This window comes from Cupressus sempervirens, chromosome 6, assembly GCF_028749045.1.
Source record: "Cupressus sempervirens isolate cs-2001-9-10 chromosome 6, ASM2874904v1, whole genome shotgun sequence".
NCBI lineage: Eukaryota > Viridiplantae > Streptophyta > Pinopsida > Cupressales > Cupressaceae > Cupressus > Cupressus sempervirens.
In genome coordinates, this window is record NC_143123.1 from 648,257,356 (window position 1) to 648,268,657 (window position 11,302).

Sequence of the window (11,302 nt, forward strand, 5' to 3'; positions counted from 1 at the left end):
CTAAGTAGGGGCTGACATCATGGAGAGTTGCTTGGCATCGAAAAGCCCAAGCTCATATCTGTGTAGCTCAACTCCCTCAACGGAAGGCCAATACTATCTTAAGTTTTATTACTAGTCACACATTTTATTTAGTTATCACTTATATAAAACTTCCTCTGCCAACCGGGAAGTAGTCACCAGGTTACAGGATAGAAGCCCCCTCCATATGCTACCCTACCCTACCCATGCTCATCCTACGACAAGTTCTCGTGGGCATGCATACTCCCATCCAAACCCCAATGATCATAACTTCCAGTAAATCCATGGAAGATTGGGCCTCGCAAGTCACCCAACAAATATACGCGTACGTACTCATGTGTGGCGCACCACCATCACGAAGATCATAACACAAGGACGGGAATAAGAACACAATGCAAAGAAAACACCCAACTGAAAGCAACATGAGAATGATAGATTCTACACGAATCCCAAAGTCAATAAAACCATACATCATTAAATCACTCAATCGGCCTCAATCTGAGAGTTTGGATTCTACATGAATCCCAATGATGTAACAAGACCAAAAGTCATGAACTTACTCAACCGGCCTCAATCCAAGAGTATGGATTCTACACGAATCCTAATGTTCACGAACAAAAGCAAAGGTCCAAAAGAAACCAAAACAAGTGTAAAATCACTCAACCGAACACAACGTCGGGAGTACAGATGCAACATGCATCCCAATGCAACATAAAAGTGCAAAAGTGGTCTGACTAATATCCAAATAGATCATCAAGGTCCACGACCCACATTGTGCTAAGAAAACCCGAGAAAATAAGGTGGCATGCAAAACAAGGTAAAAACCCCAAAATTTTGGAAAACTTCAAAATTAAAACCCATTTGGCATTTGGGTTCAAAAACCCCAAAAATCCAAAAATAAATGAAATCGAACACTGTATGCAAAAATGGCCAGCATAACGGCATAAAATCCCAAACCCTCATCCCAAAAAAATAAGGAAATGTTCATACCCGCCCAACCGGGTAGAACTAACATACAGAAATGGAGAGGAACACTAGTTCTCAGCCTCCAAACAAACGGCTACCAAAAATAGAAGCTGAAACAGAGCAGAAACAATAAAACAAGAAAGCCTTACCTCACAGCCAAAAGGGCAAAAATGGGAATCTGAACCATAAAATAAATATCTCGCAGAAGTAGCTAAAAATTGTGGCAATCCAAGGTTTCCCTGAGCTGGATCCAATGAGCCCAACCTCGCAACGATCCCACGCCCGTAGCTCCCACAACGAACAAAACAGTAAATCCTCATTAAGAGGATTTTGGGTTTTACTCTCCAACTTTCCAATTTGAAAGTGAGAAGTGAGGAATTAAATTTCTCTTTGGATATTTATTCACTTTTTGGGTGAATAATCGATTAGGGCATTTAACCAGCCAATCTAGTTAAACCCCGAATCGACCCAAATGAAAATAGGCTATTCCTATAAATAGGAATTCATCTATGGAAAAGATGCCAGAAATTAAAATAAATCAATTAAAAAGCTCAAAAACTCAAAAACACAAAAATCCCTTAACAACTTTCGCGATAATGCGAACCTCTAAATGCACAAACACGCTTACTGGTCTAATCACATAATGAAAATGAGTTCAAATTTAATAATCACCGAAAGGTTTAAATTATACATTTAATTAAAGATACGTCGACCATACAAGGATGACATTGGTAAAATATGAAAGGTTGAATCACTAACTCCATGTGCCACTGCCAAGGATATAAATCCTGCACACTAAACAACATGATCAAGTGCAATTGCATATAATAACATAGCCGAAGCAATAATGCGTTAAATCACCTAGTTTAACCATTTAATTAATTATATTAAAATAATCTATTTACATCCCTCACGTTCGCATAAGGCATAACATTGCAGGAATGAAGTAAATAACCATAGCATTAATTCCATCACATAACATAATCAGATATATGTCCAAATACCAGATAACCAGATATCATCATAAAACACACTGTCATCTCATATGTAAAACATCACATGAGTAACAAATATCTCTCTAATCAGAAATATAACAAGGTAAATGTCTGCAGCACATAACCAAATAATCCAACAAGAACAATCCATTCTAATTACTTAAGCATTTAATAATGATTGATTACTCTGCATTAAAAGGCATTTAAAACACATAAGAAAACTCAGTCATAAACATGACTAACCACTGCTACAGGAACCTAGTCCCATGTAGCATGGTAAAAAGTACACAGTGCAATCTCTGCACACATCTCAGGGTAATCACAGAACAACCTCATGATACCACATCGATCCTGGTAACCACTGGCACAAACCTCAGTGAACCAAAAATCACATCTTAATCTCAAAGATCAGTGAAAAGCATAATCAAAGAAATTGATAAAGAAACATAAATCCAAACACCTCAACGATGTAGACCACTCAGGGTCACAATCAGGATCCATCACAACAAAAGATCAGTAAGGTTGCATCCATCAGGACGACTTACAAAAGTCAAATGGGAGAGGCACTACATACTCCACAAACTAAATCTTGGGCTTTGATTTATAAATGCTCAATTTGATGTCTGTACTCTTTCTCATTGTTATCGCCCAATACACTCTCTAATGTTTCTTTAAATCCAAACTCCTCCCAATATTGGATTATTTCTACCACATTCTCCTCAATTCTATCTTTATCTCATCTATTGAATACTTCATCTTTACTAGTTGTCCCAAAGTTCCTTATGAGAGTCTCTACTTCTACTAGAATATGATTAAGATTTTTCTTCTTAATTCCTTCTGCATCTTGATGATTAATTATTATGTTGTCATCCTCAAATTGATTTCTTCCTCTTGTTAAAGTTTGTCACAAATTGCAAAGGTTCCTTTTTTCTTTTGTTGTTTTTGGGTTTTTCATCTTTCTTTCTATTACTATTGTGGGTGTACAATTCTTAGTCTCTCTTCTATCAATGTTTTCCCCTACTAAAACATCCATATTCATTTTATCCTTATAATTGTGGGAGTTTTTTTTTTCAAATTTTGTCTGAATATACTATTATAATGATTTAGAATAACTAGGGGTAAGGGGGGTTAATTAGTTATCCTCAACTCCAAATGTACCAATTGAACTATTAATCACTTCAAATACCTTCGATTTAAATATTTAGTAGCTTGATCTCTATAGAAGATAATAAGTAACAAACTTGTAGAATGAAAACATTAATAGTAAATATCTGAAATAACATCCACACAATTATGACTCTATGCTTTAACATGGAAACCCAATTTGTGAAAAACCACAAGTAACATTTCACCAATTTTTTACTCTTCTAAAGTGAGCTTTGATAAGAGTCAACTCTGTTAAAGGTTACAAAAAACATTGTTAAATATGATCTTCTTAAAAATTTAATCACCCTATTAAGAATGACCTTGTTAGAGGGCTTATGAGCATTCCATTAGAATGTCACCTTGATTAAAGGATTTATTTATGACTATTAGGTCAACCTTGATTAAAGGATTTCAAAATTGATACAATGGTTAGAAAGTAACAATAGGCTTGACCTAAAAAATACAACTGACTTTGCAAATACATATCACAATTGGTCCAATAGTTAACTCATTAATTGGCCTCAATTAATGTGTTCGTCATTGATTCACTTAGTATCCCTTTACACAATCACTCTTCTACACAAATCTTCACTATTGAGCCTCCTGCTCGAGTTTGCCAATCAACAAAATCAACAACTGCTCCAACCTTGTTAAGGTCTTTACTAGCTCTGCTAACTTCTCTAAGTTAGCCCTTGTCCCTCCTTAAATAGGTAATTCTTATATTTTTACACTTAAATGTCACCATAGATCTTAAGGTTTGGTCAGATTCATTGAAATTTTCTATCATTTTATCTCCTCTTTTTTCTTCTAGAAACTTCTATTTATATTCTTGCATAGAAATAATCAAACACAATTTCCCTTAAATTTAAATGCTCTAGGTCATCCATCCTTATCTTTAATACACTTCACATAATCCAAGAAATCATTTGTGTCAGCTAGAAATCACAATTTCCTCATAATCTATCAAATTTTGTCCCTCGATGAATATTGTGTTTTGACACTCGGTCATCATAGAATTACTCAGTCACTACTAGCTATTCTATTTGGTACATTTATTGATGTTTGGTCAATATTGATACTTGGTCGAAACTATATTTTTCTCAACTTATACTATCACTTGGTTGACACTAGTGTCGCTCAACGTAAACTTCAAGTTCTTTAATCTTTCGGTCTTTTGCTTGGTCAAGTCTATGCATTTGGTCTTTCTTTGATCACTTCTTCTAGGATTCAATAAAACTATCTTCTTTACTTGTATTATGATTAAAAAATCACATTATCTTGTCAAAGTCCCACTAATCAAGTGCCCATTGTAGTTCCTCATGATAGTCCTTATTTTCACTATGCTAAATTTTTAGGATATTTATTGTGAAAATACCTTGAGATGAATTGTATTATTAGGGTTTTTTCTATGTTGTTGTCAGTCTTTTGGTGAAAACCCTGACCTAGTAAAAATTTTTCCTAAGAAGGATATTCTAATGTCCTTAGGATTATGTCTTTATCCTGTCATGCAAAAAATTTCTTAAAATTCATGATCAGTTTAAACCTTTTCCCTAGGTTTTATGTTCAAGTAGGAGATCATATGCCATTTTCATTTTTTCCATCAAGTCTTGTGATCTTACGATCGAGGGTTTAGCCTCCAGTTGAAAGCCTAAGTTTACCCTCTCCTAATGTTATGAAGTAAATACTAGTGGAGGATCATAAAGGCAAGTGTCAAGTATCCTAATCTCATGATATAACACATAATCATAGCATTGAGAGTGTATGTTTTGAAATTTCTTAATCTCTCAATTATCCTATTGTTGTTTCATCATAAAGATCTCATGGTAGGTAATAGTCTTCCAATATTACAATAAGATGGAAGGCGTATGATCACAAAGGCTAAAATGGAGACTCTTGACCATGTAATAAATAGGAGATCATAAGATCATAAAGGACATAAAATGCTAAAGGAATGCATGGTTACAATTTTACCATAAAGGAAAGATTGTATAAGTGTAAAGGATTTTCAAGGAGACTTGTGAAGCTACAAAACTAGAGATCATAAGATTGGAAAGCAAAATTTGTTAAAGTTGAGTAGGACTAGGAACATAAGCATAAAGAAATTGACATGTGGCAAATAAAGTCTTCCAAAGATACGATAAGAAACTAATTGTGAGATTGCAAGAGCAAGCAATGAAGGTTTCTGAAGCCATAACAAAGGAGAGATAAAGGAAAAGGTATGGTTAGGAGTCAGAGGAAATATTCAAAGGAGAAGTTATGAAGTTATGGAAAGAGTTAATTTATTGTGATTGAGATTGTAAGGAAAGAAAAGGTAAAGCCTGATGCTACACAAAATGGTGGTCGTATAGTCCTAAGATTTAAAGCAAGATAAATGTTAGGTTTTTTGAAGCTATGGTGAAGGAAGGATACAATTAGTTGTATGGTTGTGAGGTAAAACCAATGGTTAGAAGGTAACTTTTGAAGTTACAAGGAGGCTTAGTTAACCATGATCAAGAGATTATAAAGCAAGAGAAAGCAAGATTTGATGTTACACAAGGCTATGATTGTAAGATTGTATGGGTTAAGATATATACTAGTAATGCTATGAAAGAGTTAAAATTTGATGAGTGTAAGGTCATAGCTAAGGGGAAGATATTGTAGTTGATGTGCCAATCTTAAGATAAAGTATAGACTATAAGATCATAAGAGACTTAAAGGAAACCCTCAATCATGTGAAAATGGAGTGTTCGTAAGATCATAAAGCCAAAAGTTCATGCCTATGATGTTACCATAGTTGTGATAGTTGGGGAATCAAAACTATAGTGAAAATTTGGTCCTTGTGTATCCCTTGAAGTGTTCCAAGCCTTGGTTGGAGTTAGGGAGTTGCGTAGTGACCATTTGCAAGTTTGTGCCATAAGATCCAAGATTGGCTATTAGAGGCATCTTGTGAAGTTTGTGGAAAAGTTCAAAGGAGTTTGTGGAGAGTTGAAGTATGGGAAGAGGGAGTCAGAGACCCTTTAGAAGGTACAAGGTTTCCTTAAAGGATTGAGTGTTGGACTCATTCACACTTTTTCTGATGACCTCTGCACTATTAACTCCTAACCTTGTCTCTCTATCTCTCTATCTAACTCCTAACCTCTTCTCTCTAATCCCTAATATACTCTCTCTCTAACCCCAAAAATCTATCTAACTTTAACCTAGTTTCTCTAATCCATAACCCCATTTATCTCGCTCTTACCCCTATCTCTTTTTGTAACTCATAATCATCTCTCTCTCTCTCTCTCTCTCTCTCTCTCTCTCTCTCTCTCTCTCTCTCTCTCTCTCTCTCTCTCTCTCTCTCTCTCTCACACACACACACACACACACAATCCCATCTCTCTAATCCCTAGTTCCTCTCTCTCTAATTCTACTCTCATCTACCTAATTTCTTGTAATTAAAAAAAAATTATTGTATAAACATATTTATTAAATGAATATATAATCTTTTATCCTTAAAAATAATTTTGATTATAATGATAAGTAATCTCATTTAAATACATAAATAAGTCTAATGTCACTATGTTATAAAAACTCAAATAAATAATATTATAATTCTTCCTAATTCATATCTAGCCCAAACAAAACTAATATTTATATTGGTTTTGATATTAATAATACATTAGTAATAATATAATAATATATGTAAACATTACTAATAATAAATGGATAGGGTTATAATAATGAGACCAAGTGTTGTCACCCACTATTGATGGAAACTAATGATATAAATATTGGCATATAAGAGGTGAAAAAAAATTAGAGGAAGGTGAAAATAAAGTCACCATCATCATTGTGAGAGACAAGGGAATCAAGTTTCAATTAGGTGCAAATAATCAAAGAGATTACAAGTTAAGTCAACTACCAACACGAGATATAAAACATAAACAAGGAACACAATGTTGGGAATAAGGACAAGCACGATTCCATGTGTAGTTAGGTAAATTGAGTACGAGGACATGCTTGATAGCAAAGATAGAGGATAGTGATAGGACACCACGTCATCAAGAGAGTCAAATATTCAATGCACAAGGGTAAAGTAAGACCATTGATGTGAGATATGGAGTGCAGATTATTTGGGAAAAAAAACCCCCAAATTAGTGGCCATATAGGTGAGAAGAGCACCTCCAAAGAATGGAATGCCTGACTGGCTAAAGGTAAACTTAGGTAATATATTTCCTTTATTGAGGCAACATACATATATAAGTTCTCTTAAGACATAGAGAATGAATATATGTATGTATATATATGTATGTATATATATATATGTATATATATACACACATATATATACACATATATATACATACATATATATGTATATATGTATATATATGTGTATGTATATATGTATGTATATATAGATACATATATATATACATACATACATATATATGTATATATGTATATACATATATACATACATATATATCTACATACATATACATATATACATATATATATATGTATGTATATATATATATATATATATATATATGTATCTATATATACATATACATATACATATACATATATATACATACACTAGTACATTTGAAACCATTTTTCGACTATTAATGGTCAAAATTTCAACCCAATTTTTGACCAAACTTTGACCAACTTCAACCAACCCATTGGTCAGAATTTTTCCATTCAAAATTTTGACCAACCTTATGTTGGTCAAAATTTTGACCAATACATTGGTCAAAAAACCTCAATTTCCATTTGTAAGTTCTGACAGGAATTGGTCGAAATTTCGACCAATAAAGGTAGAAATTTCCACCAATGAAGGTCGAAAGTTTTGACCAAGCAAGGTAGAAATTTTGACCAACAACCATTAAAAATTTCATGGATTAAGGTAGAAATTTTGAAAAATGAAGGTCAAAAATTTTGACCAGTGAAGGTCAAAAATTTCAACCAATGAAGGTAGAAATTTTGACCAACGAAGGTCAAAGAAGTTGAACAAAAAAAAGTAGAAATTTCAACCAATAAAGGTCAAAAATTTTGACCAACGAAGGTAGAAATTTCTACCAATAGAAAGGTGCAAATTTTTTTCAGGCATTCTATAAAACAGTCACTTGTCTTGCGTATGATATGACATTTTGCATGCATCCTGCACTCTCTCATCCGGCCGATGATGGATTACGGAGAGTGATCTGAAACCATGATGCTAAAAAACACACACAATCAAATCCAAAATGAACTTGCATTACAAATGGATTGTGGAAATCTGATATTGTTAATTTTGCATGCATGTCTACCAGGACAAATATATGTTTAAGTTGTGATTGTCCTGGTAGACATGCATGCAATTTTACTGATATCGGATTTCCACAATCCATTTGTAGTGCATGTTCATGTTGGATTTGATTGTGTGTTTTTTAGCATCATGGTTTCAAATCACTCTACGTAATCCATCATTAGCTAGATGAGAGAGAGTGCAGGATACATGCAAAATGTCATATCATACGCAAGACATGTGACAGTTTTATAGAATGCCTGAAAAAAATTTACCAGTGAGTTGCTCAAAATTTTGACCAGATAAATTTTGACCAATGGGTTGGTCAAATTTGGTCAAAAATTTGATCAATGAAGGTCAAAAAATGAACCCAAATGCACTAGTATGCTCGCCAAGTTGACTCTTTGAGTTCGGTCATCAAGTCACCCCACCAAAGTGCCTCAACAAGGTCAATCTTTAGGTCTGCTCATCGAGCTTACTCACCAAGTTAGTTCACCATGTCACATCCCTAAGTGGCCTTGCTAAGTTAGCTCACCAACTTGCCCCACCAAGTTGCCACTTTAAGCCCACTCACCATGTTAGATCGCCAGGCCGGCTCCCAGCCAAGTCAGCTCACCAAGCTGACAATTGAAGTATGCTCACCAAGTCGAATCTCTAAGTTTGCTCACCAAGTCTGCCCCCTAGGCCAACTCTCCAGGTCAGCTCACCAAGTCACCCCCACCCAGTCACCTCAATGAGTTGACTCATTAAGTTAGCTCACAAAGTCGACTCACCCAATGGTTTTACCACCTTGCCCCACCAAGTGAGCTCACTCAGTGTGCTTACGAAGTTGCCCCATACAGTTGTTTCTCTAAGCTTGCTCACCATGTAAACTCACTTGGTTGGCATGCCAAGTTTTATAATCAAGTCACCCCACCAAAGCACCTCATCAAGGTTAGTCTTTAAGTACACTTAGTAGGTCAGCTCACCAAGTTGCTTTGCAAAGTCACCTCACCAAGTGGCCTTGATAAGTCAGCTCACCAACTTGCACCACCAAGTTGCCACTTTAAGTCGACTCACCATATCATCTTGCCAAGCCAACTCTCATAGTCAGCTCGCCAAGCTAACAATTCAAGTACGCTCACCAAGTCAACTCTTTAAGTTTGCTCACCAAGTCCACCCTAGGTCAACTCTCCAGGTCAGCCCACCAAGTCAGCCCCACTGGGTCACCTCAATGAGTTGACTCTTTAAGTCAGTTCACCAAGTTTACTGTTCAAGTACACACACTAGGTCGGCTCGCCAAGCCCACCAAGTCATGTCACCAAGTTGATTGTTCCAGCTTTATTACTTTTATACCAACTAAAGCTTGTGCTTGGACTATTGACTTGACCTATCAGAGGCTCTGCAAATGATTCTTCTTTTACATTGACTAAAGGAAGTGTATATCTTGAACATTTTTTTGTACTTGCAGAGTTAAGGGCACTACTAAAAAATGGCCCAATTCTTGATGTTGATGGTTGAACTTCCTAAAATAAGAAAAGATGACATCAATGCATCAAGAAAATTGTTATGTGCTCTACTTTTCTAACAGAAATATTGGAAAAGCACTCAAATGCTATTGTAATAATCAATAAAGCACACAAAATAATAATATGAAAGATTAAATTGTATAATGAACATATAACCCAGTCAGACTTAAGCCAAGAAATATGACATAACTTCACATTTCATTACTTTGTAAGTCCAATAAGCAGGAAAGCCAACCTGGTTTAATATAGTTTTTCCAATTATAGGTACCTTTTGGTCAACTTAACTAAATTGCTAATATAATAATATTTTTAGCTCAAAAAAGGGACATGTCCCCTTCTTAGTCTTAATGCATATTAAAAGCTTGGTGTATGCAATGTAAAGGCGGAAGGCGATTCAATGATCATTAGCCATGCCATTCAAAGCAGGAGATTTTCAAACTGGACAAGCATCAATATTAAACAAAAACATTGACTTATCATATATCGTCAGAGCCCTTTCCCTACACCATGTATATAGACTTTAGAGAAATCAATGATGAAGCAACTAATCAACTAACTATACCATTGATAAAGAAGTGGACTACGTAATTGACAAACATGTAGATGCGTAGAAATCTTTTGATACTATGAAATTATTAAAAAGTTGTTGTCTCTAGCATTGATCTTCAATCATATAGTTTGGCAAAGGGTAAAATTTCATAGGAATTGGCCTTACATGATAAATTATTGATGAGCAGCATTGGTGACTTGAGAAGCATGCAAATAAAATGATTTCATAAAGAAACATAATGGGTGAGTACAAAAACTGTAATGACATTTATGTAGGAAGAATTATGAACATTAAGTTGAAAGTGACATCTATGCTAGTTGTGATATTCATATCTGTTGATATATGAAAGCTTCGGTCAGATTATCTTCATAACAAGTCTGAAACTATACCAGCTTCATATCTAAGTAAGTTGAATCATGTGCATAATATATATATATTCAATATCTTGTATATGGATCAATTATATTGGATTCAGTGAGTTACTGAACACCAACTAATCGTGACCTTTCACAATTAAGAACCATGACCGATCCTAAAGTTTCTATTGAATATAATATATATATGGTTTCCTAATGGGAAGATACACATTGAAATCAATAAATGTGACATACTTCCTACAATTCGAAGATCATCATATTTGTAGAACAATACTTATCATCTTAATCAACTATCTCATTTTCGCTAGTATCAGAGCAAAATCTGGGAGACATAAAAGTTACAGTAGGATAGTCAATTGGGAGGTGAAAAGGATTCTAGTTGTCTTATATGAAAATAACTTCATGAAGCGATAATGGAAGAAGGGTGTTAACATTAGAGGAAGTATTTCAACACCTTCTTAAAATTGCAATATTAGAGCCACTCAATC